Source organism: Thamnophis sirtalis, unplaced genomic scaffold (genome assembly GCF_051295495.1).
Source record: "Thamnophis sirtalis isolate CommonGarterSnake01/CBP01778 unplaced genomic scaffold, rThaSir2_p1.2 scaffold_8, whole genome shotgun sequence".
NCBI lineage: Eukaryota > Metazoa > Chordata > Lepidosauria > Squamata > Natricidae > Thamnophis > Thamnophis sirtalis.
Genome location: NW_028261388.1, coordinates 10,169,903 through 10,194,116, shown reverse-complemented (window position 1 = coordinate 10,194,116; position 24,214 = coordinate 10,169,903).

Here is a 24,214-nt window from a genome sequence, read left to right as displayed (position 1 = left end):
TGACTGAGAATCTCCACTGGCAAATTCCTCTGAATCTGAACAGCCTGTCCATGACTGACTGTGTATATTTACCATATGTAACGGTCTCACCTCTTATTTTTAGTGAACAAATTAAGGAAACATCCAACAGGCAAACCATATTGTTCTGTTCACTGCTGTTCAAAATACAGCTGAAATATAATGGTGGATCAGCTAGGGAGAATTAAGAGGTAAATGCAAGGAATTCAGTTTGATTTGCTTTGATAAGGAAGTGCTTCATAGAAGCAAAATGAAGCAATATGTGAAAGAACCATCATATAGGCAAAAGGCACCGAAACATTTTTAAGCCCTAGAAAAGAAGATAATACAGATAGTCCTTGATTTATGACTACAATTGAACCCAACATTTCTGTTCAGGAGGGAGGGAGGGAGGGAGGGAGGGAGGGAGGGAGGGAGGGAGGGAGGGAGGGAGGGAGGGAGGGAGGGAGTGTTCTGACACAGGCTTCCTTAAAAAACATGAAGCAGAGTCTTGGTCGCCGCAAAACCTCTTTTATTTACACGACTGTGAATTCCTTTCATTCACAGTCAGCAAGGCTTAGCAAATAGTCTTTTAGAGGAACGTTTATCCATACGCACCTTATCTCATTTGGAGCGCTGCCAGATAACTAGTTTCCCAACGAAGGGCAAGGCAAACTTGGCACAGAGTCTCTTAAAGTCACAAACAGAACTTTTCACTCTTGAACCGACCGAATGAACGAATGGTTTCCTGCAAAAGTCCACTCCCCATTCGCTCCTCTTTTGTTTCCTATGGGAGGGGCCAATCACCTCCAATGGGTGGTTTTACTCCCAACTTGACCCTGCTTTCTTAGTTGTTCTTGTCTTCTGGCAGCTCTGTGCATACTGGGAACAGGCTCCAGCTGTTCTTCTGCCTCACTGCTGTCTAACTCCTGCTCTGCCTCCAATGCAGAGCCCTCGTCTGAGATTTCCTCAGCCCCCAGGAATGGCCCAGGTTCCTCCTCAACTTCCTCACTGTTCAATTCTGCGGCCAACTCTGCTGGCCGCTGGCGGGCCACAACAGGAAAGAAGGAAGGAAGGAAGGAAGGAAGGAAGGAAGGAAGGAAGGAAGGAAGGAAGGAAGGAAGGAAGGAAGGAAGAAGGAAGAAGGGGGAACCTATGTGCAAAATTCACAAATTAAGAAAAAAAAATCTCAATTTATTGTTTCTATTTTAGAAACAAATATGCAGGCAACATAGTATTTTTGTATTGTTACTTAAACTGGGTTTTTACGATGCAGTATCACTGCTGGATTAGTTCATGAATAATGTAAGAAAAACACTCTCCAGATACTTTTATAAGAATGTTGTACTGCATCCAGTTTTGGTCGCCACAATGTAGAAAAGATGTGGAGACTCTAGAAAGAGTGCAGAGAAGAGCAACAAGGATGATTAGGGGACTGGAAACTAAAACATATGAAGAACGGTTGTAGGAACTGGGTATGTCTAGTTTAAATGAAAAGAAGGATTAGGGGGTGACATGATAGCAGTCTTCCAATATCTCAGGGGTTGCCACAAAGAAGAGGGAATCAAACTGTTCTCCAAAGCATCTGAGGGTAGAACAAGAAGCATGGGTGGAAACTAATCAAGGAGAGAAACAACTTAGAAATGAAAAGAAATTTCCTGACAGTGAGAACAATTAATCAGTGGAACAGCTTGCCTCCAGAAGGTGAATGCCCCAACACTGGAAGTCTTAAGAAGATGTTGGATAGCCATTTATCTGAAACAGTATAGGGGTTTCCTACCTAGGCAGGGGGTTGGACTAGAAGACCTCTAAGGTTCCTTCCAACTCTGGTATTGTATTGTATTGTATTGTATTGTATTGTATTGTATTGTATTGTATTGTATTGTATTGTATTGTATTGTATTGTATTGTATTGTATTGTATTGTATTGAAGGGATGCACAGCATGTACTTAGATTCATAGGGCTGGAAGGGCCCTCACAGGTCTTCTAGTCCAGCCCCCCTACCTGAGGCAGGAGACCTTATTCTATCCTGGACAAATTGGCTGCCCAAAACAGCTAAACATGTTTATCTTTTGGGTGGTAATTGCTGCATAGGAAGTCCTCGACATACGGCCCTAACGGAGCCTACCCATCGTGGTTGTATGACACAACAGATGTAAAGCAAATCATCATGTAACTGACCCAATTTACAACCTTTTGTTTTTGTGGAGGTCATTAGGCATATTCCACAGATGTTAAGGGAACCACATATTCACTATCGGTTTGCCAAACACCCCCCCCCAAATAAAAGCTAGTTTTTCAGTAAAATCATCATAAAAAGTGGTCACGTGACCACAGGATTCTGCAAATGGCCATAAATACAGAGTTGGTTGCTGATTGTCTCCCCCTCCCGCGCAAAAACCAGACTCTATTATTATAAATGTAAAGGTTTCCCTGTCCAGTCGTGTCTGACTCTGGTTCTCATCTTTATTTCTTAGCCGAGGGAGCCAGCGGTATCTGATGACATTTCTGTGGAGATGTGGCCGGAATGACTACACACCAAGACACACAGAATACCGTTCCTTTCCCACCGAAGTGGTATCTATTTATCTACTCGCATTTGAAGGCTTTAGAACTGCTAGGTAGGCAGGAGCTGGAGCAAAGAATAGGAGCTCACCCCCATCGCGTGGCACATGGGTCTCGAACTCCAGCTGACAAGCTCAGTGTCTTTAACCACTGAGCCGTTGTGTCCCCTTTTATTATTATAGCCAATCTCAATCTCAACTCAGTTTTAACCTTATTTAGACTCGTATTCCTAGTCTGGTCTAACTGATAGGGATGGAACACTGGTTCATTCTGGATTCTATTCTTCTTTTCTTTTAACCTTAATGACATACCATTCATATCTATCTATCTATCTATCTATCTATCTATCTATCTATCTATCTATCTATCTTCTTTCTTTTCTTTGGGAGATCTTCTCCTATGGAAATGTCACTGTTAAGAAAGCCACAGAGTAGAAAAAGTACTATTCCTTCCATCCATCCAAAGAAGCAGCAGCTGCACCATATTTTCCATATACACTGTTTCCAAATTGCTAATTATGCCAAACCACAATTCTATTCCTCCAGTAAGTTAATGACCCTCAGCTCGTTACCCCTTAGTTTACTTAATAGAACACATTAATGAATGTAAAAGATAAGTTTGGAAAGATGGGACTGCATTTCCTCCTCCTCCTCCTCCTCCTCCTCCTCCTCCTCCTCCTCCTCATCCTCATCCTCCTAGGCTGGACTTCACTTTAACAACTTTCCATTCATTCCTTCTTGCCCTGCTCTCTGGTGCTTCAGAGAATAAATCAATCTCCATTAGTCACCAAATAAATGATTATAAGTCAAGGACTGTCTGTATTCTGTTGTTGCCTCTCTCCAGGGATTTAACACACAGTTGTGTTACTCAAAGAGACACCACCATCATGATATCGGTCCCTGGAGGTTTAGATAAGGTAAAAAGTTCCCCTCGCACATGTGCGCTAATCATTCCCGACTCAAGGGTGCGGTGCTCATCTCCATTTCAAAGCCGAAGAGCCAGCACTGTCCAAAGACGTCTCCATAGCCATGTGGCCTGCATGACTAAATGCCGAAGGAGCACAGAACGCTGTTACCTTCCCACCAGAGATTGTCCCTATTTTTCTACTTACATTTTTTATGTGCTTTCGAACTGCTAGGTTGGCAGAAGCTGGGACAAGTAACGGGAGCTCACTCCGTTACACGGCACTAGGGATTCGAACTGCCAAACTGACCTTCTGATCGATAAGCTCAGCGTCTTAGCCACTGAGCCATGGCGTCACTGGTGACTTATATAATGTGTGTCAAATATTGTGGGGAGAGGCTGGAAAGAAATAGAAGCCGCCTTCTTTAATTAACCCTTTATAAATGAGGGTGGAAAATTCCTCTTCCAGTTTCCAAAGTTCCCTATTTACTCTAGACTGCTGTCCAAGAAGCCTTATTTTAAGGTGACCAGATTTTAACATTGGTAAAGCGGGACACCATTGACCCGGGGGGGGGGGGGTGTTCTTGATTAAAAATGTAAAAAAATTGGGACTTTTTAAAAACGCCGCAGGACGCGGGACAAATTGTTAAAAATCGGGACTGTCCCGCCAAAAGCGGGACGTCTGCTCACCTTACCTTATTTAAATCTAGATAGTTCTTGCTCCCTCAATCTCCTTTATCTCTGCCAGTCTTTTTATCCATGAGGGAGTTTTCCAGGGAGAGTGTTATGTTCTGGATGAAGAATGGAGGCGAGGCCTGACGGACTTCTAACTCTTTATTCAATACTGCCTGTGAGGCAACTGTTTCCCCTGGCTGACACAGCTCCTTTTATAGGCAAGATGATCAGCCCACAACCAATCAGGAGAGAGTATTTTCCCGCTCCAACAGAGGACCAGACTGAGAACTTCAACTGACAAGTATATACAATACAGTGGAGAGCAAATCAACTAGGCCAGTGATGGCAAACCTTTTTGTTGTTGGGTGCCCAAAATGTGAGGGGGTGTGTAATAGCGCACATGCGTGCTAGCACCCATAATGCAAAGCACGCCCCCACCTGCGCATGCGTGCACAACCCCACCATGCTCCACCACACGTTCCCCCCTCACACAGAGATGCCACACTCCTCGCCTTCAAGCTGAGCTTGGTATTTCCTTGGGGGGGGCATTTTTCACCCTCCCCAGGTTCCAAAGGCTTTCCTGAAGCCTGGAGAGGGTGAACATGGCCACCCCCGGCACTCTAGAAGGCCAAAAATCAGCTGGCCAGTGCACTCATGCGCACTGGAGCTGACAGCTCATGTACTGGCAGATATGGCTCTGCATGCCATAGGTTTGCCATCACGGACCTCAGTTGTTTTCTCATATCACACGAGTTGGTCTTTTTTTTTTGCCTTCTGGGTACAGCCACGTGAATAATTCCCCATGAATAATTCATGGGGGACTAATTTAGCCTAGTTTTCCACAAAACAAATTCTCCAGAAAACAGCCTAGTCCTTGCATCTCTCTCTCTCTGTATATGCATCTTTCCACAATCAAATATTTGCCATCGCTAATTGTTTGACCAATAGTTGCGGAAAAAAGGAGGACGAAAGATTGCTCTGGATCTAACACAGTAACTATTTGCCTAGTTCTTTTTTTTAAAAAAAAAGAAAAACCCCTCCTCTGTTTTCTAAGCATCTACAGAACCAGCAGGCCCACAGCCAGATCATTTAGAGGAAATTAGAGTGTATGCAGGAGGCTGAGATTTCAAAATGGAAGTAAATCTTAGGAAGGGTGAAAATACAAAGTTGAGCTCAGGTTCAAAGGCATGGCTTGGGGGTTAATCATTTTAAGAGCAGGGTTATGAATATGGAAAAGCTGCACCGCTATACTAAAGGTAAAGGTTCCCCTCACACATATGTGCTAGTCGTTCCTGACTCTAGGGGGTGGTGCTCATCTCCGTTTCAAAGCCGAAGAGCCAGCACTGTCCAAAGACGTCTCCATGGTCATGTGGCTGGCATGACTTAACATTGAAGGCGCACGGAACGCTGTTACCTTCCCACCAAAGGTGGTTCCTATTTTTCTACTTGCATTTTTTATATGCTTTCAAACTGCTAGGTTGGCAGAAGCTGGGACAAGTAACGGGAGCTCACTCCGTTGCATGGTGCTAGGGATTCGAACCGCTGAACTTCCGGCCTTTGTGATCGACAAGCTCAGCGTTTTAGCCACTGAGCCACTGTGTCCCTAACAGTGCTATACTAGCTACCATTAATAAAAGGGGGGGGGGAATTGTACTCATTGTTTCCCAATCTTGGTAACTTTAAGAAGTTTGGACTTCAACTCCCAGAATTCCCCTGCTAACATTTCACATGTGCAAACCTGAATGATGTCACCAAGATATAAAAATGATGGTTAGTGGGGTTTTAGGGGTGTCTTAACCCCACAATATTTGTTTCCAGAGAGTAAGTCATCTGTGTACTAAGTTTGGTTGAAATTGCTTGAGGCGTTCCAGAGTTATGGTGGAATACACACATACACCACACACACACACACAGACACACACACACACACACACACACACACACAGCCATAGATAGAAAGAGAGATGGGGGGATAGAGGTAGGTAGGTAGGTAGGTAGGTAGGTAGATAGATGATAGATAGATAGATAGATAGATAGATAGATAGATAGATAGATAGATAGATAGATAGATAGATAGATTTTTAAGCTTTTAAGCATTTTAATTGTAGAATATTTATATTACTCGTATTTACATCTTATTTATATTATATTATATTATATTATATTAATTATATTATATTATATTATATTATATTATATTATATTATATTATATTATATTATATTATATTATATTATATTATATTATATTATATTATATTATATTATATTATATTATATTATATTATATTATATTATATTATATTTATTATATTATATTATATTATATTATATTATATTATATTATATTATATTATATTATATTATATTATATTATATTATATTATATTATATTATATTATATTATATATTATATTATATTATATTATATTATATTATATTATATTATATTATATTATATTATATTATATTATATTTATATTATATTATATTTTTATTACATTACATTATATTATATTATATTTATATTATGTTTTGTTTAAATGGTGCATCACTCATGGTTCTGTTTCGTGAGAGGGAGCCACAGAAATAGGAATAGAAAAATAAATAAAAAAACAGTTGTTTCTTCCATCTCCCCTCTATTTATTTTCTCCTCTGCTGCATCTCTAGAAGCTGGTTTAATTACAATTTACTCTGCACTCCCTATGCAAATGAACAGAGTTTCCCCTTTGTCTTAAGTGCGGCATGCGGCATTAACTATGGAGCAAACATTTTACAGTTTGTCTACACATATTGAGAGAGAGAGAGAGAGAGGGAGGGAGGGAGGGAGGGAGAGAGGAAGAGAGAGAGATTGGAAACCAATTGCTGAAGCAATGTGAGAAAGCTGTACCCAGAAAGCAGATTAATTAGGACTAGAGGATCAAAATTTCAACACATATAAAGGCCTCAATCCCTCTTTATGCAACTAAAATTAAGTGTGTGCCCACATTCTATAAATACCCACATCTAACGTAAGTATACAATCAACAACATATTTTCTGTACTTCTACGAAATTGGTCCATCTGTTTGTATGCCATTTACCCTGTATTTTTCTTTCTTTTTGGCTAAAGTATGTGAGGAGGGGTATGTTTGAGAAAATGAGAGGGAGAGGAAAATAATACATTAGGAGTAATTTTGGTTTTTCTCTGCTACATAAGTAGTCCTCAACTTACAACCTCAATTGAGCCCCACATTTTAGTTTCTAAGCGAGATGGTTGTTAAATGGGTTTTGTCTCATTTTATGACTTTTTGCGCTACAGTCGTTAAGCGAATCACTGCAGGTGTTAGGTTAGTAACGCAATTGTTAAGTGAATATGGCTTCTCCATTGACTTTGCTAGTCAGACGGTCGCAAAAGGGGATCACGGGACCTTTTCATGTAGTGAAATTCAAAGTTACAATGGCACTGGGAAAAGTCACCATATGACCACGTTTCACACGACCATTTTAGCATTCCTATGGTCAAGTGATCCGCATTTGCGACCTTCTGACAAGCAAAGTCAATGGGGAAGTCAGATTCATCTAACAACCACATTACTAAGTTAACACATGCAATGATTCACTTAACAACCATGGCAAGAAAAGTCATAAAATGGGGCAAAACTCACTTCAAAAATGTTTCACTTAGCAACATAAATCAGTTTTAGCGTGTGTGTGTGTTTGTGTGTGTATATATATGTCATAATGATCCCCAGAACATTTAAAATATATTGCTCACTGTAGTTTCGTTAGCAACTGCTAGCATCATCAGAGTGAAAAAGCCATTAAAGGGATACCCCTTCATACAATGTTAATCAATTTGGCCATTGCGCGCGTGATAGGCCCATCCACCTGCCTCCTACCTCTGATTAGATTTTACATCAGGCACGCACGCAATGGCCAAATTAATTAACATTGTATAAAGGCAGGTATCTCTTTAATTGCTTTTACACTCTGACAATGTTAGCAATTGCTAACGAAACCTCAGTGAGCAATATATTTTAAACGTTCTGGAGATCATTATGTCAGTTTCTTTTATAACTACATCTGGAACTCGCATTTTTAGGACAAATCACTATGTCTATGTCTCTCTCTCTCTCTCCTCTCTCTCTCTCTCTCTCTCTCTCTCTTTCTCTCTCTCTCTCTCGTCTATCATCTATCATCTATCTATCTATCTATCTATCTATATCTATCTATCTATCTATCTATCTATCTATCTATCTATCTATCTATCTATCTATCTATCATCTATCTACAGTATCTATCTATCTATCATCTATCTATCTATCTATCTATCTATCTATCTATCTATCTATCTATCTATCTATCTATCTATCTATCTATCTATCTAATCTATTGATGAAAGAAATGTCCTTCTGGGTTCAGCTCCAAGTGGGGAAAAAGACACTGGAGACATGGAGGCTGCTTGGAAAGATGGGTTATTGTTGGACAGGGCCACATGGCTTGAGCCCTGAACAGAAAAGGTGATCACATGCTTCAGTGTTGGTGGAGAAGAAGAGAAGGGCCGAGGGAGGGGCTTGCTAGGCTTTTTATAACCTGTTCAGTCCCACCTCTCTGTTTCCTGTTCCTGTGTAAGAAATGTATTGTGACTGGTTGTCAGACTCCCATGGGGCCATGCAGGGGCTACTCTATAGGCTGCGTTTTGAATCCAGGTAATGGATGAGTTCTCAGATGCCTTGTGGTCAGTTGAGTAAAGTTCCAATATTATCATGCCTTCCTGTAGCTGCTGGTGAAGTCTTTATTATGTAAAGTGGACTAGCCTGGCCGTCTTAATGGCCCATTAACAGTGGGGATGGGCAGGAAGCTACAGGCAACTATTCTGTCTTTTAAAACATGTTTCTCTCTTTTCACATCCAGAGAAATATTCTGCCTTTTCAATATTTCCTAGGATATTTCATTTTTCTGGGAGAGGGCTGGATGATAACTTCCCACTCTATCTATCTATCTATCTATCTATCTATCTATCTATCTATCTATCTATCTATCTATCTATCTATCTATCTATCTATCTATCTATCTATCTATCTATATAATCTATTTTCTATCTATCTATCTATCTATCTATCTATCTATCTATCTATCTATCTATCTATCATCTATCTACTATCTATCTATCTATCTCTATCTCTATCTCTATCTCTATCTCTATCTCTATCTCTATCTCTATCTATCTCTCTATCTCTCTATCTCTCTATCTCTCTATCTCTCTATCTCTCTATATCTATATCTATATCTATATCTATATCTATATCTATATCTATATCTATATCTATATCTATATCTATATCTATATCTATATCTATCTATATCTATATCTATATCTATATCTATATCTATATCTATATCTATATCTATATCTATATCTATATCTATATCTATATCTATAGCTATATCTATATCTATATCTATATCTATATCTATATCTATATCTATATCTATATCTATATCTATATCTATCTATCTATCTATCTATCTATCTATCTATCTATCTATCTATCTATCTATCTATCTATCTATCTATCTATCTATATATATCATCTATCTACTATCTATCTATCTATCTATCTATCTATCTATCTATCTATCTATCTATCTATCTATCTATCTATCTATCTATCATCTATCTATCTACTATCTACCATCTACCATCTACCATCTACCATCTACCATCTACCATCTACCATCTACCATCTACCATCTACCATCTACCATCTATCATCTACCATCTATCATCTATCATCTATCATCTATCATCTATCATCTATCATCTATCATCTATCATCTATCATCTATCATCTATCATCTATCATCTCGTGTTTCCCCCAAAAATAAAACAGGGGTTTATTTTCTTTTGACCCCCAAAATAAGTGCTTGGCCTTATTTTCAGGAGGTATTATTTTTGAGGTGCAGGAAGCGGTGAGCATGGTCGCCTCATGACTGCCTGCTGTGTTGCAATATTTTTGAGGAGGGCTTATTTTCAGGTGAGGGCTTATTTTAGCACATGCACTCAAAAGTCCAATTAGGCTTATTATCTGAGGAGGTCTTATTTTCGGGGAAAAGGGGTATATAATTTTCTAAAATACATAAGTGTTTAATAAATAGTGTATTGTCTGGATCCATTTGTTTATACAAAGTAGTTACAAACTAGTAATAAAAATAATAGTTATAGTAGTAACATCCATAGTTAAAATGCCATAAAATGCAATAAAACTTACTTTTTATAGTATTTTTTTTACTTCATTGTCTTAAATATTTCAGTAGTCTTTCATCCTCTAATTTCTACCTCTTTTGTCTGATCATTGATAAAACATATCCCACACTAAAAAATATTCTGTTTCTTTCTTATCTTTTATTATTAATATCAGTCTATCCATCTCACACAGTCTAATATTTTTCTAATTATACTCTCTTCTGTAGTTATATCTTCATTTTTTCAATAACAGCAAATACAATTCTTGCTGCTGTCAACACATGTATTATTAAATATCTAGTCCCTTTGTTTTAGTTTTCTGGTAGTATACCTAACAAATATATTTCTGATTTTAAGTCTATATATTGCTTTATCATTTTCTCTAACCATGTGTGTATTCTCGTGCAGATTTTTTTTTTGCTTTTGGACAAGTCAGCTGGTGTTGAATGCAGTTGTGTAGGAAACTTGGGCGCCCCCAAAATTTGACCTATTACACCTCTTGTTATATCAGTTGCACTGGGTTCCAGTTTTCTTCTGGGTCCAATCCATGTTCTTTAAAGCCTTACCTGCAGAGGTGGTATTCAGATGGTACGAACAGGTGGCAACTTTTGGGTGGGAATGCCCATCCGCCCCAGCTCTATGCCATCCTATTTAGCCACATTTTCTAAGCTGCACAAATGCATGCAAGCAGTGTGCACAAGCACATGCATGGAAGGCTGTGCACATATGCAGAAGGCATGCGTGCTCCCGAAGTGGGTGTGCAGATGCACAGTGAACTGTTGTAAAATTACCGTATTTTTCAGAGTATAAGACACACCTTTTCCCCCTCAAAAAAGGGAGTGAAAATCAGTGCATCTTATACACTGAATACAGCATTTTTTTGCCCCCTTTACAAAAATGGACATGCAGAGGGTTTGGGAAGCCTGCAAAGTGCTTCTGGGGGCTGGGAAGGGCAAAAATGAGCAAAAAACATGCCATATTTTGCTCGTTTTTGCCTCCCTCCAGCCCCTAGGACAGTGGTGGGTTTCAAAAATTGTTCAAACCTACTCTGTGGGTGTGGCCTCCTTTGTGGGAGTGGCTTGCTGCCCATGTGACCGGATGGGAGTGGCTTGCCGCCCATGTGACCGGATATGAAGATGCCGACACTTGTCAGAACCACCTTAAATTACCTCACGCACAGCACTGGCATGCATAAGAATATGGTGTAAACTTTGGTTTGTGTTAAAACAACTTCAACACACGCAATGTTCTGATTGCACCACAAACGCAGTAGTCATCCTCACCTTTCACAGAGGCACTGAGTTTTATAAATAGGAGCATGATAGTGTAGAATAATCATATCCAAGGACCAGTGGTGGGTTTCAAAAAAATTTGGGACCTCTTCTGTAGGAGTGGCCTGCTTTCCGGGTCCACTGGTGGAACCTCTTCTAACCGGTTCGGTAGATTTGACGAACCGGTTCTACCGAATAGGTGCAAACTGGTAGGAACCCACCTCTGTCCTAGGAGTACTTTGCAGGCCTCTCAAACTCTCTGCATGCCCCATTTTTCACACAAAAAGAGGCATGCAGAAGGTTTGGGAAGCCTGCAGAGTGCAAAAACCTTTTTTTTTAAAAAAAAATTACCTCTTCAAAATCTTGGTGTGTCTTATACTCTGAAAAAATATGGTATGTGAAACCCACCTCTGCTTCCCTGGCATGGGGCCAGATGATTTCAACTCTACCATGTTTCTAGAAAATGTAACAAGCAATCTTGGTCAATGGGTTGGAGGTGATGGCCTAAAGCTGATGTTGGCTGACTTTAAGAAAGTAGGAACAAGCCCGATTAATTCTTGGATGGAAACCAATAAGAAAGCCCAGACTAAACTAGGGAGGGAGTGAAAATATCCTTTTAAAAAAAAAAAAAAAAAGGCAGTGTTAAACTGCTTCTGTGCCACTGCCAAGAAAACTCCAGGTATGCATCTGTAAAAATCAGCAGGGGTTGATTTGTTTTTTAACCTTTATATACTCTTAATAAGTCTGTCAAACCTGGGAAAGAAATAAAACAAGTCTGTGCCTTGGATTGAAAATAAAGCATGATATCAGTTCAAAATTGGGCACAAGCCACCAATTATCTGGAGCGCCAAAATAGGCCTTGAATCAAATATACGTCCCTACCCACAATTGAATCAAAATAGAGCTGGAAGGGACCTTGGAGGTCTTCTAGTCCAACCCCCTGCTCAAGCAGGAGATCCTATACCATTTCAGATAGGTGGCTGTCCTAAAGTAGAATAAAGAGACCTGAGGCACCACCTCCTGCCGATTACCTCCCTTAGACTGATCAGATCTCACAGGTTAGGTCTCCTCCGGATTCCATCTGCCAGCCAATGTCGGCTGGCGACCCCCCCGGGGGAGAGCCTTCTCTGTTGCAGCTCCAGCCCTCTGGAATGACCTCCCTGTGGAGATCCGAACCCTTACTACCCTCCCAGCCTTCCATAAAGCCACCAAGTCCTGGCTGCTCCAGCAGGCCGGGAGGCTTGTGAAATATCCAGCCCCATGGAAACTGTGAATGTTGCGTATTTTTAAAGTGTTGTTTTGTCTATTTATCCCCTTCCCTTGTTTATTGTAAGCCGCCCGGAGTCCTCCGGGAGTGGGCGGCATACAAGACCAAATAAACAAAAAACAAAATATGGATTAAAAATATAAGAATGAAGACGTGGCATAAAAAGGATAGTTAGAAGCTTGCTTAAAAGAGATGTCATCATTGTCTAACCACAAGATGTTCTAGCCAACGTCCCTATGTCAAAAGTCCAAACCACAAAGTTCAGATAAAGTTCGTTAATGACACGTAATCCATACCTGTAACAAAAGGAGAAGACCCTCATCTCCTTATAAGGCTTTTTCCTCAAGGTAACCAATAAGAAATGAGTTAAGTGTTTCCGTATTACGCTGCCTTTGAGAATGTATAAGAACGCATACTTTGATGATGAAGGTTGTTCAGAATTTGCAGTGTTAGCTATTTCGCTAACTTTCTGAACCTGGCTGCCAAATAAACTTTTCCTGTATCCTGAGAAGTCTAAAGCCTGTCATTTTCTGCAACAGTCCAGTCTTTTTTAAAAAAAGACTTCCAGTGATGAAGCATCTATGACTTGGCTGATTAGATGGCTAACAGAGAATCAAAATAAACACCCACCCTTCTTTCTACAGATAATTCTCTATATATGACCAGTCGCTTAGCCATCAAAGTTATGATGGACCTACTTTGGGGCTACTTATGACACAAATGTGAAGTTATGATGATTGAGCTCCTCCCGAAAGGTCATGCGAGTGAACATCAAGTGCTCAGCAACATGCCTGTTTGAAGTGCCTTGCGTCAATAACGTGACCACATTATTTTTATTTATCAAATTTATTTATCTACTAGCTGGATTCCCGTGCTTCGCGATGAAACTGTGTGACCGGGCTATGCAGGGGAAATTCAGTTCACAATCCGTTGATTCAGTGGTGGTTGGTGACTGAAACACATACGGGAACGTCGCTCCCGCCACCTTGAGTCTGGAAGCAGTTCCATAAGTGAAAGACGTAGACATGTTGGTGAGGTACTGACGTTTAGTACTTTAAGGAGTCTCAGACCGCTCCTGAGTTAAGGAGTGGAACATCTGCCAGTTTGAACTGAGGTAACGGAATGTGAGGCAACTGGCAGTTGGAACAGAGTTCTTTTCAGGTGGGGAGGCGCAGTATAATGTCTAACTCCTTAGCATCAGAGTGTGTTAATATAAGGCAACTGGCAGTTGGAACAGAGTTCTTTTCAGGTGGGGAGGGAGAGTAGAACTCCTTAGCATCAGAGCGTGTTAATTACTGTATAAGAAATACCAATGATCTGATGGTCATTTTGAAAAATCCTTTCTTAGTAAGCACCTAGAAGCCAAGAGGAACATATGTGCCAAATTTCAAGTTTGTAGGCTTTATGGTTCTGGAGATTTCATGATGAATTAGTAGTACTTGGCTTTGATAGATAGATAGATAGATAGATAGATAGATAGATAGATAGATAGATAGATAGATAGATAGATAGATAGATAGATAGATAGATAGATTAAATGTTTATGCCACCCATCTGACTCTGGCTGGTTCTTACAAGAGTTTTGCTGAAAATCGGTGCTTACTTTTGGTTTCCAGCAAAATCATGCCCATCGTGAACCATTTTGCTTAACAACTGCAGGTTCATTTAACAGCCATAGTGATTCACTTAAAAACCGCAAGAAAAATGGTTATAAATTCAGGTCAGACCGACCCATTTTATGAATATCACAACTAACATTGGGCAGACTCCTTTATGGTCATAGGTTGAGGATTACTGTACATACAATAATGCTGAATGCACATTCCAAAGAGGGCAAGATTTACATCGGTACTTTCTGCCTGCTATCTTATCAATTTTAAGCATCTTCCACCTCCATCCCGGCTACTGTTGTCCGACAGTTTATTTATTTCTCAATTCTGGGTTAATAGTTAGATGGCAGCTCACCAGCAACTGTCAGCCAGATTGGGAAGTCGAAAAGTATTAGGAAATGGCCTGTATCACTGCCAAGAAAACTGCACAGCTGCGTCTTTGCACGTACTCGAAATTAAACTTAACTTGAAGAAAACGTAAAACTTTTGTTCGGTAGTTAACGGCTAAACGGTTAACTCCTGTAACTTATATTAAAAAAAAAAATTCAGCCTCGGAAGACAGCATGCGGACAAGGGTGATGAAGGGATGTCATTTAAAATACCCTGGTGGGAAGTCCAGGAGTACCTGTAAAGTAATTCCTAATTGAGTTGAGGAGAGATTTAGCATCTCTGGAAAACACAAGACATTATAATCCCCGATGGAAGAATAACAGAATAACAGAGTTGGAAGGGACCCCAGAGGTCCTCCAGTTCAACCCCCTGCCCAAGTAGGAGATGGAAGAATAACAGAATAACAGAGTTGGAAGGGACCCCAGAGGTCCTCCAGTTCAACCCCCTGCCCAAGTAGGAGATGGAAGAATAACAGAATAACAGAGTTGGAAGGGACCCCAGAGGTCCTCCAGTTCAACCCCCTGCCCAAGTAGGAGATGGAAGAATAACAGAATAACAGAGTTGGAAGGGACCCCAGAGGTCCTCCAGTTCAACTCCCTGCCCAAGTAGGAGATGGAAGAATAACAGAATAACAGAGTTGGAAGGGACCCCAGAGGCCCTCCAGTTCAACCCCCTGACCAAGTAGGAGATCCTATACCAGTGATGGCGAACCTTTTTCTTACAGCGGGCCAAAATTGCATCCGTGAGTGCTATCGCACATGCGTGCATGCCCACTCAATCTCCCCGCCCAACTGTGCATGTGCACATGACCCCTGGTGCATGCTTGTGCGACCCCTCCCCAGGGTCTGGAGACTTTCCTGAAGCCTGGGGAGGGTGAAAACAGTCTACCCTGGCCCTCCAGAAGGTCACAACCCCTGATGTGCGCCGGAGCTGGCGGCTGTCGTGCCACCAGATATGGCTCTATAGGTTCGCCATCATGGCCCTATACAATTTCAGACAAACGGTTGTCCAATTTCTTCTTAAAAACCTCCAGTATTGGAACACCACAATTTTTGGAGGCAAGTTGTTCCATTGATTAATTGTTCTAACTGTCAAGAAATTTCTTCTTTGTTCTAAGTTGCTTCTCTCCTTGATGAGTTTCCGTCCATTGATTCTTGGCCTGTCCTCAGATGCTTTGGAGAGTAGCTTGACTCCCTCTTCTTTGTGGCAGCCCTTGAGATATTGGAACACTGCTATCATGTTTCCTCTAGTCCTTCTTTTCATTAAAGTAGACGTACCCTGTTTCTGCAACCCTTCATTGTATGTTTTATCCTCCAGTCCCCTAATCCTCTTGGTTGCTCTTCTCTGCACTCTTTCTAGAGTCTCCACATCTTTTTTACATCATGGTGACCAAAACTGGATGCAATATTTCAAGTGTGGCCTTACCAAGGCATTCATTAAGGGGTAGTAACACGTCACATGACCTTGATTCTATCCCTCTATTAATGCAGCCTAGGAACGACGTTGTTTTTTTGGCAGCTGCAGCCCACTGCTGGCTCATACTTAAGTGATTGTCCAATAGGATTCGAAGATCCCTTTCACAGTTACTGCTATTGAGCCAGGTTCTACTTGTATTCTCTATGCATTTGGTTTTTCTTGCCCAATGTAGAACCTTATTTTTTTCACCATTGAATTTCATTTGGTTAGCTAGGGCCCAGTGTTCAAATCTGCCAAGATCCTTCTGTATCTTGAGCCTATCTTCTGGAGCAGGGATGTCAAATTCAAGGCCCGCAGGCTGGGTTCAGTTCGCAAGGTGTTTTGTTCTGGCTCACGGGCCAGCCTGGAAACAGTAAAGGACTGGTTTACAATGCCTCTGCCAGCAAAAATGGAGCTCCATTTTTTTTTCCTGGCAGTGGGTTGCAGGAGGCTGTCACAGCTGAAAACGGATCTTGTGAGGGCCTGTTTTCACTGGCAGAATGCTTGTGCCACCACAGCCACCCCCGACATGAGTGACGTCGAGCTGGCCATGTCCACCCTGGCCATGCCCACCCTCGTCCCTCGATGTCAAATACCATCCAGGTGCGGCTCTCAGTGAAATCGAGTTTGACATCCCTGTTCTGGAGTATTGTGTCAGGCCTGCAGTCATGCGAGGTGGTGCAGTGGTTAGGGTGCAGTACTGCAGGCCACTTCAGCTGACTGCTATCTGCAGTTCGGCGGTTCAAATCTCACCGGCTCAAGGTTGACTCAGCCTTCCATCCTTCCGAGGAGGGTGAAATGAGGACCCAGACTGTGGGGGCGATATGCTGACTCTCTGTAAACCGCTTAGAGAGGGCTGAAAGCCCTATGAAGCGGTATATAAGTCTAACTGCTATTGCTATCTTTTCTTTTGCGTCTTTGGCCTGACATGCTTTCTATTATTCTACTAGGCATTTTCTATTGTGGGAAAATGGGAGGAGGGATTGTACGGAGTCAGATGCTATGTAGGCATAACAACATTCTTTTTAGAAAGCCAAGGTCATCCTTTGTCTTTGGACCTCTACACCTGACCGGATCTGGATGGGTTGAACTGCCAGCATGGACCATGTGATGGACATGTGGGTGTGGGGGCAAGATCTTGAACTTTGGAACGAGCTCCCCATGGAGATTCGGACCCTCACCACCCTCCAGGCCTTCTGCAAAGCCCTTAAAACCTGGCTGTTCCGACAGGCCTGGGGCTAATGAGTTTTTGTCCCCCCTCGAATGGTATGGTTGTTGAGTGTTTTAAATTGTGGTATTGTTTTGTTCGTGTTCTTTTTTTCTTATTTGTACGAAATTGGCTTCTTATTTGTAAGAGCCAAGGTGGCGCAGTGGTTAAAAGCAGCACTGCAGGCTACTGCTAGATCAGCAGGTCAGCGGTTCAAATCTCACCGGCTCAGGGTTGACTCAGCCTTCCATCCTTCCGAGGTGGGTAAAATGAGGACCCAGATTGTTGGGGGCAATATGCTGACTCTCTGTAAACCGCTTAGAGAGGCCTGAAAGGCCTATGAAGCGGTATATAAGTCTACTGCTACTGCTACCCCCCCCCCCCCCGACTTGGTTGTGAGCCGCCCTGAGTCCCCTCCGGGGAATAGGGCGGCATAGAAATATAATAAACTCAAACTCAAACTCAAACTTTCAACTGGGTGGGGAAAACCAGGAAGCTTTCATATTTGGGAACTTTAGTTTAGTTTAGTTTAGTTTAGTTTTATTAGTATTTGTAGGCCGCCCTTTTCCCTGAGGGGACTCAGGGCGGCTCACACAAAACCGGGAAGGGGGGATACAAACATAAGATAAGAACATATAATAAAATAGTAGGCAACATACATTCATCATTCGGGAGGGGTAACTATCCTTATCCCCAGGCCTGACGGGCGAGCCAGTTCTTCAAGGCTATGCGGAAGGCCTGGACGGTGGAGAGGAATCCTCAATCCTTTGAGGAATCCTTTGCCTCGGACTCTGATTTAATGTTGGATGCTGTTTAGAACCCTGACATATTGGCTGTTCTTGCTAGCTTGGTGTCATCTGCAAATTTGATGAGTTCCCCTTCTATTCGCTCATCTAAGCATGGATGCAAAGATGGAAGAGTACTGGGACTAAGACATAAGCCCTTCTTCAACTTTTCATTCCTTCTCCTGCACTGGCTTAAGAAACCTGGAAAGTGTAACAAAATGGCAGGTGATTTCTGCCCTAGATTAAGGCTATGCAGAGCGATTTAATGAATCTCGCCTCTTCCCGTTCCTTCACGGGTTGAACTATTGAGCCTCTGTTTGTCTGCTACGTGTCGAGTTATTGCATTACATGGTTATTTGTGCCCTGCACAACGGATACTAAGTTTATTAGTTTGCAGCTGAACTCATTTCGGATCCCAGATGTTATTAATCACAGGCGAGGAGTGGAGAGCAGTGAGATTAAGCGTGATGGAGGAGGGTTTCCGATGGCATTTTCCCCCCCCTCCCCTGTTTGTAAGCTTCAGGTAACTGACGAGATCTGTAAGGTTGGAGCATAATTTTTGCTTTGTCTTGAGCTGGCTGCTTGATCTCAAAGCATCCAGCCGGTTGTTTAAGGTGCAATTAAAACAGGAATTGCAATAGTCAAAGTGAAATTGAGAGTCATTTCTTCCTTACCATCTGCTTTCAAAACTACGGGACGACGGGCTTATGAAAGTCTAAATCTTTTGATGAGTCATAAGGCTGACAAGCATTATTGCTTTTTCTTATGACAGGTCTAGACAAGGGCCGCTTCTAAAAATCTCTCTGTCGGTTTTTTTTTTTCCTCCCCTCCCTTTCCATCCCCGAATTCCCACAACCTATTTCAACAGCAAAAAAAAATAATCCATGAATTAGTACTTTCCATCGATTGGTTCTGCATTGGCCTCACCGCCTTCTTGTACACATTAAAAAAAAAAGCTCTGTGAAAAATAAATAAACAAATAAAGCAGTCTTGAGGTGATTGCACTTAATGACCAGATGATGGGTTTGGGCATTATGGGGAGGCGATTTTCTTTTTCTTTTTTAATTTTCTTTTTATTTTATCAATTTCATATATACATTCACAATTATATGATCTCATAACTGTTATTAATAATATGTATTTATAACAATTTTTCCTACTGTTGACAATATACTTGAAGATTGCTTTTTTAACATCCCATAGATCCATCTTATCTTACAACGGTCCTACTTCTTCTTCCCTCCCTCCCTCTTTCCTTCCCTCGTTTCTTCTCTCCTACTCCCCTTCCTTCCCTCCCTCATTCCCCTTCCCTCCTTCTCTCCTTCCCTCCTTCCTTCCCTCCTTCCTTCCTTCCTCCTTTCTTTTCTCCTTCTCTCCTTCCTTTCCCCCTTCCTTTCCCCCTTCCTTCTCTCCTACATTCCCTCTTTTCTTCTCTCCTTCTCTCCTTCCTTCCCTCCTTCCTTCCCTCCTTTCTTCTCTCCTTCTCTCCTTCCTTCCCTCCTTCCTTCCCTCCTTGCTTCCCTCCTTCCTTCCCTCCCTCCTTCCTACCCCCCTTTCTTCTCTTTCTTCTCTCCTTCCTTCCTTCCTTCCTTCCTTCCTTCCTTCCTTCCTTCCTTCCTTCCTTCCTTCCTTCCTTCCTTCCTTCCTTCCTTCCTCGGGAGGCGATTTTCATTTGTGAATGGCTTGCTTACCCTGGAAAATGGAAATAATGGTGTGGAAAATGCTTATATGGTTATTTTGATATGATGATTATTTTAATAACTGCTAATTATTGTTAGCGATTCTCTGTTTGTTTTCCTTTCTACCCTGTCAAGATGACGAATGAGCTAATTAAGTAATAAAAATAATATGAAAAGTTTAAAAAGTAAGTTAAAATGAATACAAAAATTCCTTTCCCCCCCCCCCACAAATTGCAAGTTGTTAATTGTATAAGTGGGAAGAATAAGTGAAGAGGTGGCGCAGTGGTTAGGGTGCAGTACTGCAGGCCACTTCAGCTGACTGTTATCTGCAGTTCGGCGGTTCAAATCTCACCGGCTCAAGGTTGACTCAGCCTTCCATCCTTCCGAGGTGGGTGAAATGAGGACCCAGACTGTGGGGGCGATATGCTGACTCTGTAAACCACTTAGAGAGGGCTGAAAGCATATTGCCCCCAACAACAATCCCGGTCCTCATTTTACCCACCTCGGAAGGATGGAAGGCTGAGTCAACCCTGAGCCGGTGAGATTTGAACAGTCGAACTGCAGAACTGCAGTCAGCTGAAGTAGCCTGCAGTGCTGCATTTAACCATTGCGCCACCTCGGCTCTAGGGTTCTTGGAGGACCTTCATCCAGAGAAAATGTTTTGAAGCCACTCTTTTCTTAACCCTTCCCTCTCCCACTTCGCCTGCCACCTGTGTCAAGGGAAGGAAAGTGGGGAAAAGCAGAGAAGAGGGATGAGGTCTCTTCAGAATAGAATTTGATTTGATTTGATTTATTACATTTCTGTGCTGCCCTATTCCCAGAGGGACTCAGGGCGGCTCACAACCTTTGCAAATTCATGTAGTGACTTTAGTGAAAAAGTGACTTAGGTGGAATTCGGAGGAGGCCTAATCTGTGGGATCTAATAGGTCTGTTGGAGGTAATTGGCAGCAGGCGGTCTCTTAAGTACCCAGGTCCAATACCATGAAGGGCTTTATAAGTGACGACTAGCACCTTGAAGCGTATCCAAAGACCAATAGGCAGCCAGTGCAGCTCGCGGAGGATAGGTGTGACGTGGGTGTACCGAGGTGCACCCACAATCACTCGTGCGGCTGCATTCTGGACAAGTTGAAGTCTCCGAATGCTCTTCAAGGGCTGCTCCATGTAGAGCGCAGAATAGAAGAGCAGAGCTTGGAAGGGACCTTGGAGGACCTTGGTATAGCATCTCCTGCTTGAGCAGGTTGGGCTAGAACAGTGGTTCCCAAACTTGGCAACTTTAAGACTTGTGGACTTCAACTCCCAGAATTGGCTGGAGAATTCTGGAAGTTGAAGTCCACAAGTCTTAAAGTTGCCAAGTTTGGGAACCACTGGGCTAGAAGACCTCCAAGGTCCCTTCCAGCTCTATTCTGATGGCTTCACTGACTAATTGACATGATTATCATTTCCAACCTTCCCAGCCAGCTTCCCACAAGCGAAGTCAATGGAGGGGAAGGTAGATTTGCTTAACGACGATGTCTTCACTTAACAGCTGCCGCGATTCGCTTAGGCATAAATCTGATAACAGTTTAAATCCACATCATTCCAAAAGGATTTCTTTTTTTAAAAATCATCGTGAACTGTGTACTAAAATAGAGCTGCAACTCTTGAATGTAATATCACCGTTAGCAGCGAACTTCCAAGACCACAATGAGAAGAGAGCCGAGTTCGTTTCCGGCGATAAAAATACACGAAGAAGCACCTTTTCTGAGTAACACATTTTGTTAACAGGGCTAAGCTTTTGTGAACTGCAACTCACTTCATCAGATGCATAAATTAATATGCTTATGATAATATGATCACATTTGCATCTTAATATGCAAAGCTATAATTGCGTGAATGTCAGGGTAGATTGTTATGAAATGAGTATAGTGTCAAAGTTCTGCTTGAAGGCGAGTCTCGAGAACGATTGTCAACTGTTATGATGGGGCAGAATTGCGGGGGGGGGACACTAAAGTATGTGACTGCTGACAAGAAATGCGATTTTTTTTTGTGGGGGGGAAATGGAGTTTTTATAGTTAGAATATGAGGGTTGATAGAGGGGTTTTTTTTATCCTGAATGTAGTTTAGCATATTAGCCCTTTATTTCCAAGTCGATGGGCTGCAAACATTAAGAACAAAACAACAATAATACTATGAAATTGAATAATGATAATAGGAAGGAAAGAAAGAAAGAAAGGAAAAAGACAGAGGAAAGAAGGAAGGAAGGAAATTAGAAAAATAATGAAAGAAGGAAGGAACAAAGAAGAGAAAGAATGAGAGAGAGGAAGGAAGGGAAGGGAAGAAGGAAAAAGAGAAAGTGTTTCTGTGTGAGAGAGAGAAAGGACAGAAAGGGGAGGGGGAGGTAAAAGGAAACTAGAAAAGTAAAGAAAGAAGGAAGGAAGGAAAAAGAGAAAGAGAATGAGAGATTTTGATTGATTTATTATTACATTTATATGCTGCCCTTTTCCCCGAAGGGGACTCAGAGAAAGAAGAAGGAAGGGAAGGAAGGAAGAAGGAAGGAAGGAAAAAGGAAGGAAGGAAAAAGGAAGGAAGGAAGGAAAAAGAGAAAGTGTGTGTGTGAGAGAGAGAGAGGACAGAAAGAAAGAAGGGCGGGAGGAAGGAAGGAAGGGAGTTTGACTTGAGAATGACTGAACACTTTCCTCCACTAAAGTCATTTAGTGCAACAACAGTTTCAAAAATATTTCTTGTTTAAAGAAGTGCATTTCCACCTCCTACTCTGTCTGGAGAATAATCCTATTTAGGATTCAACTGGTGAGTGCTGTTAACAGAATAACAGAACTGGAAGGGATCTTGGAAGTCTTCTAGTCCAACCCCATTCTCAAGCAGGAAACCATTTCAGACAAATGATTGTCCAATCTCTTCTTAAAGACTTCCAGTGTTGGAGCATTCACAACTTCTGGAGGCAAGTCGTTCCATTGATTAATTGTTCTAATTGTCTGGAAATTTCTCCTTAGTTCTGGGTTGATTTTCTCCTTGATTAGTTTCCATTCATCGCTTCTTGTTCTGCTTAAGAAATAAATGAATATATAACACAAATAAGTGGGTGATCATAAGAAAATCAAAGGAAACAGTGCCTGCATGCAGGAGAGAAGAAGAGACCTGATCCCTCTTCTCTGCTTTTCACCACTTTCCTTCCCTTGAGGCACATGGCAGGTGAAGTGGGAGAAAGATCAAGAAAAGATCTGCTTCAAACCACTTTCTCTGGACGAAGGGGAGCAGAGAAAATGGCCCTTCAGCCAGCATTTCTGCCCTCCCTCTGAATTAACCTGTCTCCACACAGCAATAAAGCATGCAATTAAAATACAATTTAAAGACATAAAAATACATGATCTCGGCAATAAAAAGGAGCGATAATGGACAGTGGGGCAGTGTGAGTGTTGTAGGCATGGGTAAGTTAAGAAATCAGATAGGCTCATTGATATTAAAGCACAGAAGAAGCCCACTAAACAGCCTGGGGAGGGTACTTGAGAGACCGCCTGCTGCCAATTACCTCCACTAGACCGATTAGATCCCACAGATTAGGCCTCCTCCGAATTCCATCCGCCGGCCAGTGTCGACTGGCGACTACCCGGAGGAGAGCCTTCCCTGTGGCTGCTCCGACCCTCTGGAACGAACTCCCCGTGGAGATTCGAACCCTCACCACCCTCCAGGCCTTCCGCAAAGCCCTCAAAACCTGGCTGTTCCAACAGGCCTGGGGCTAAAGAACCGTTGCCCCCGTCTCGAATGGTATGACTGCTGTGTGTTTTAAAACATGTATTGTTTTGTGTCGTGTTTTTAACTTTGTCTGTAACCCCCCTTTCCCTGGTTTTGAGTTGTGAGCCGCCCTGAGTCCCCTTCGGGGGGAAAAGGGCGGCATATAAATAAAATCAATACAATACAATACAATACAATTTTCAGGAATGTTGACATGAAAAAGATCATAGAATAGGTTTGTTTCCAAGCAGGCAGGGTGCTAAATAGTCAAGATGGCAATTTTGAGTACATCTTTGAAGCCCCAATGTTTTTATGGGCTTTTCTACATGTTTTTTTACAGCATTTTGTAATCTGGCGGCTTGTTTCGTGTGTATTTATTATTTGATTGGTTTTACTTGTTTTGCAAAGGCTGTTGATGGGTCTTAACTATTCTTTAGTCCTAATCCTGACAGG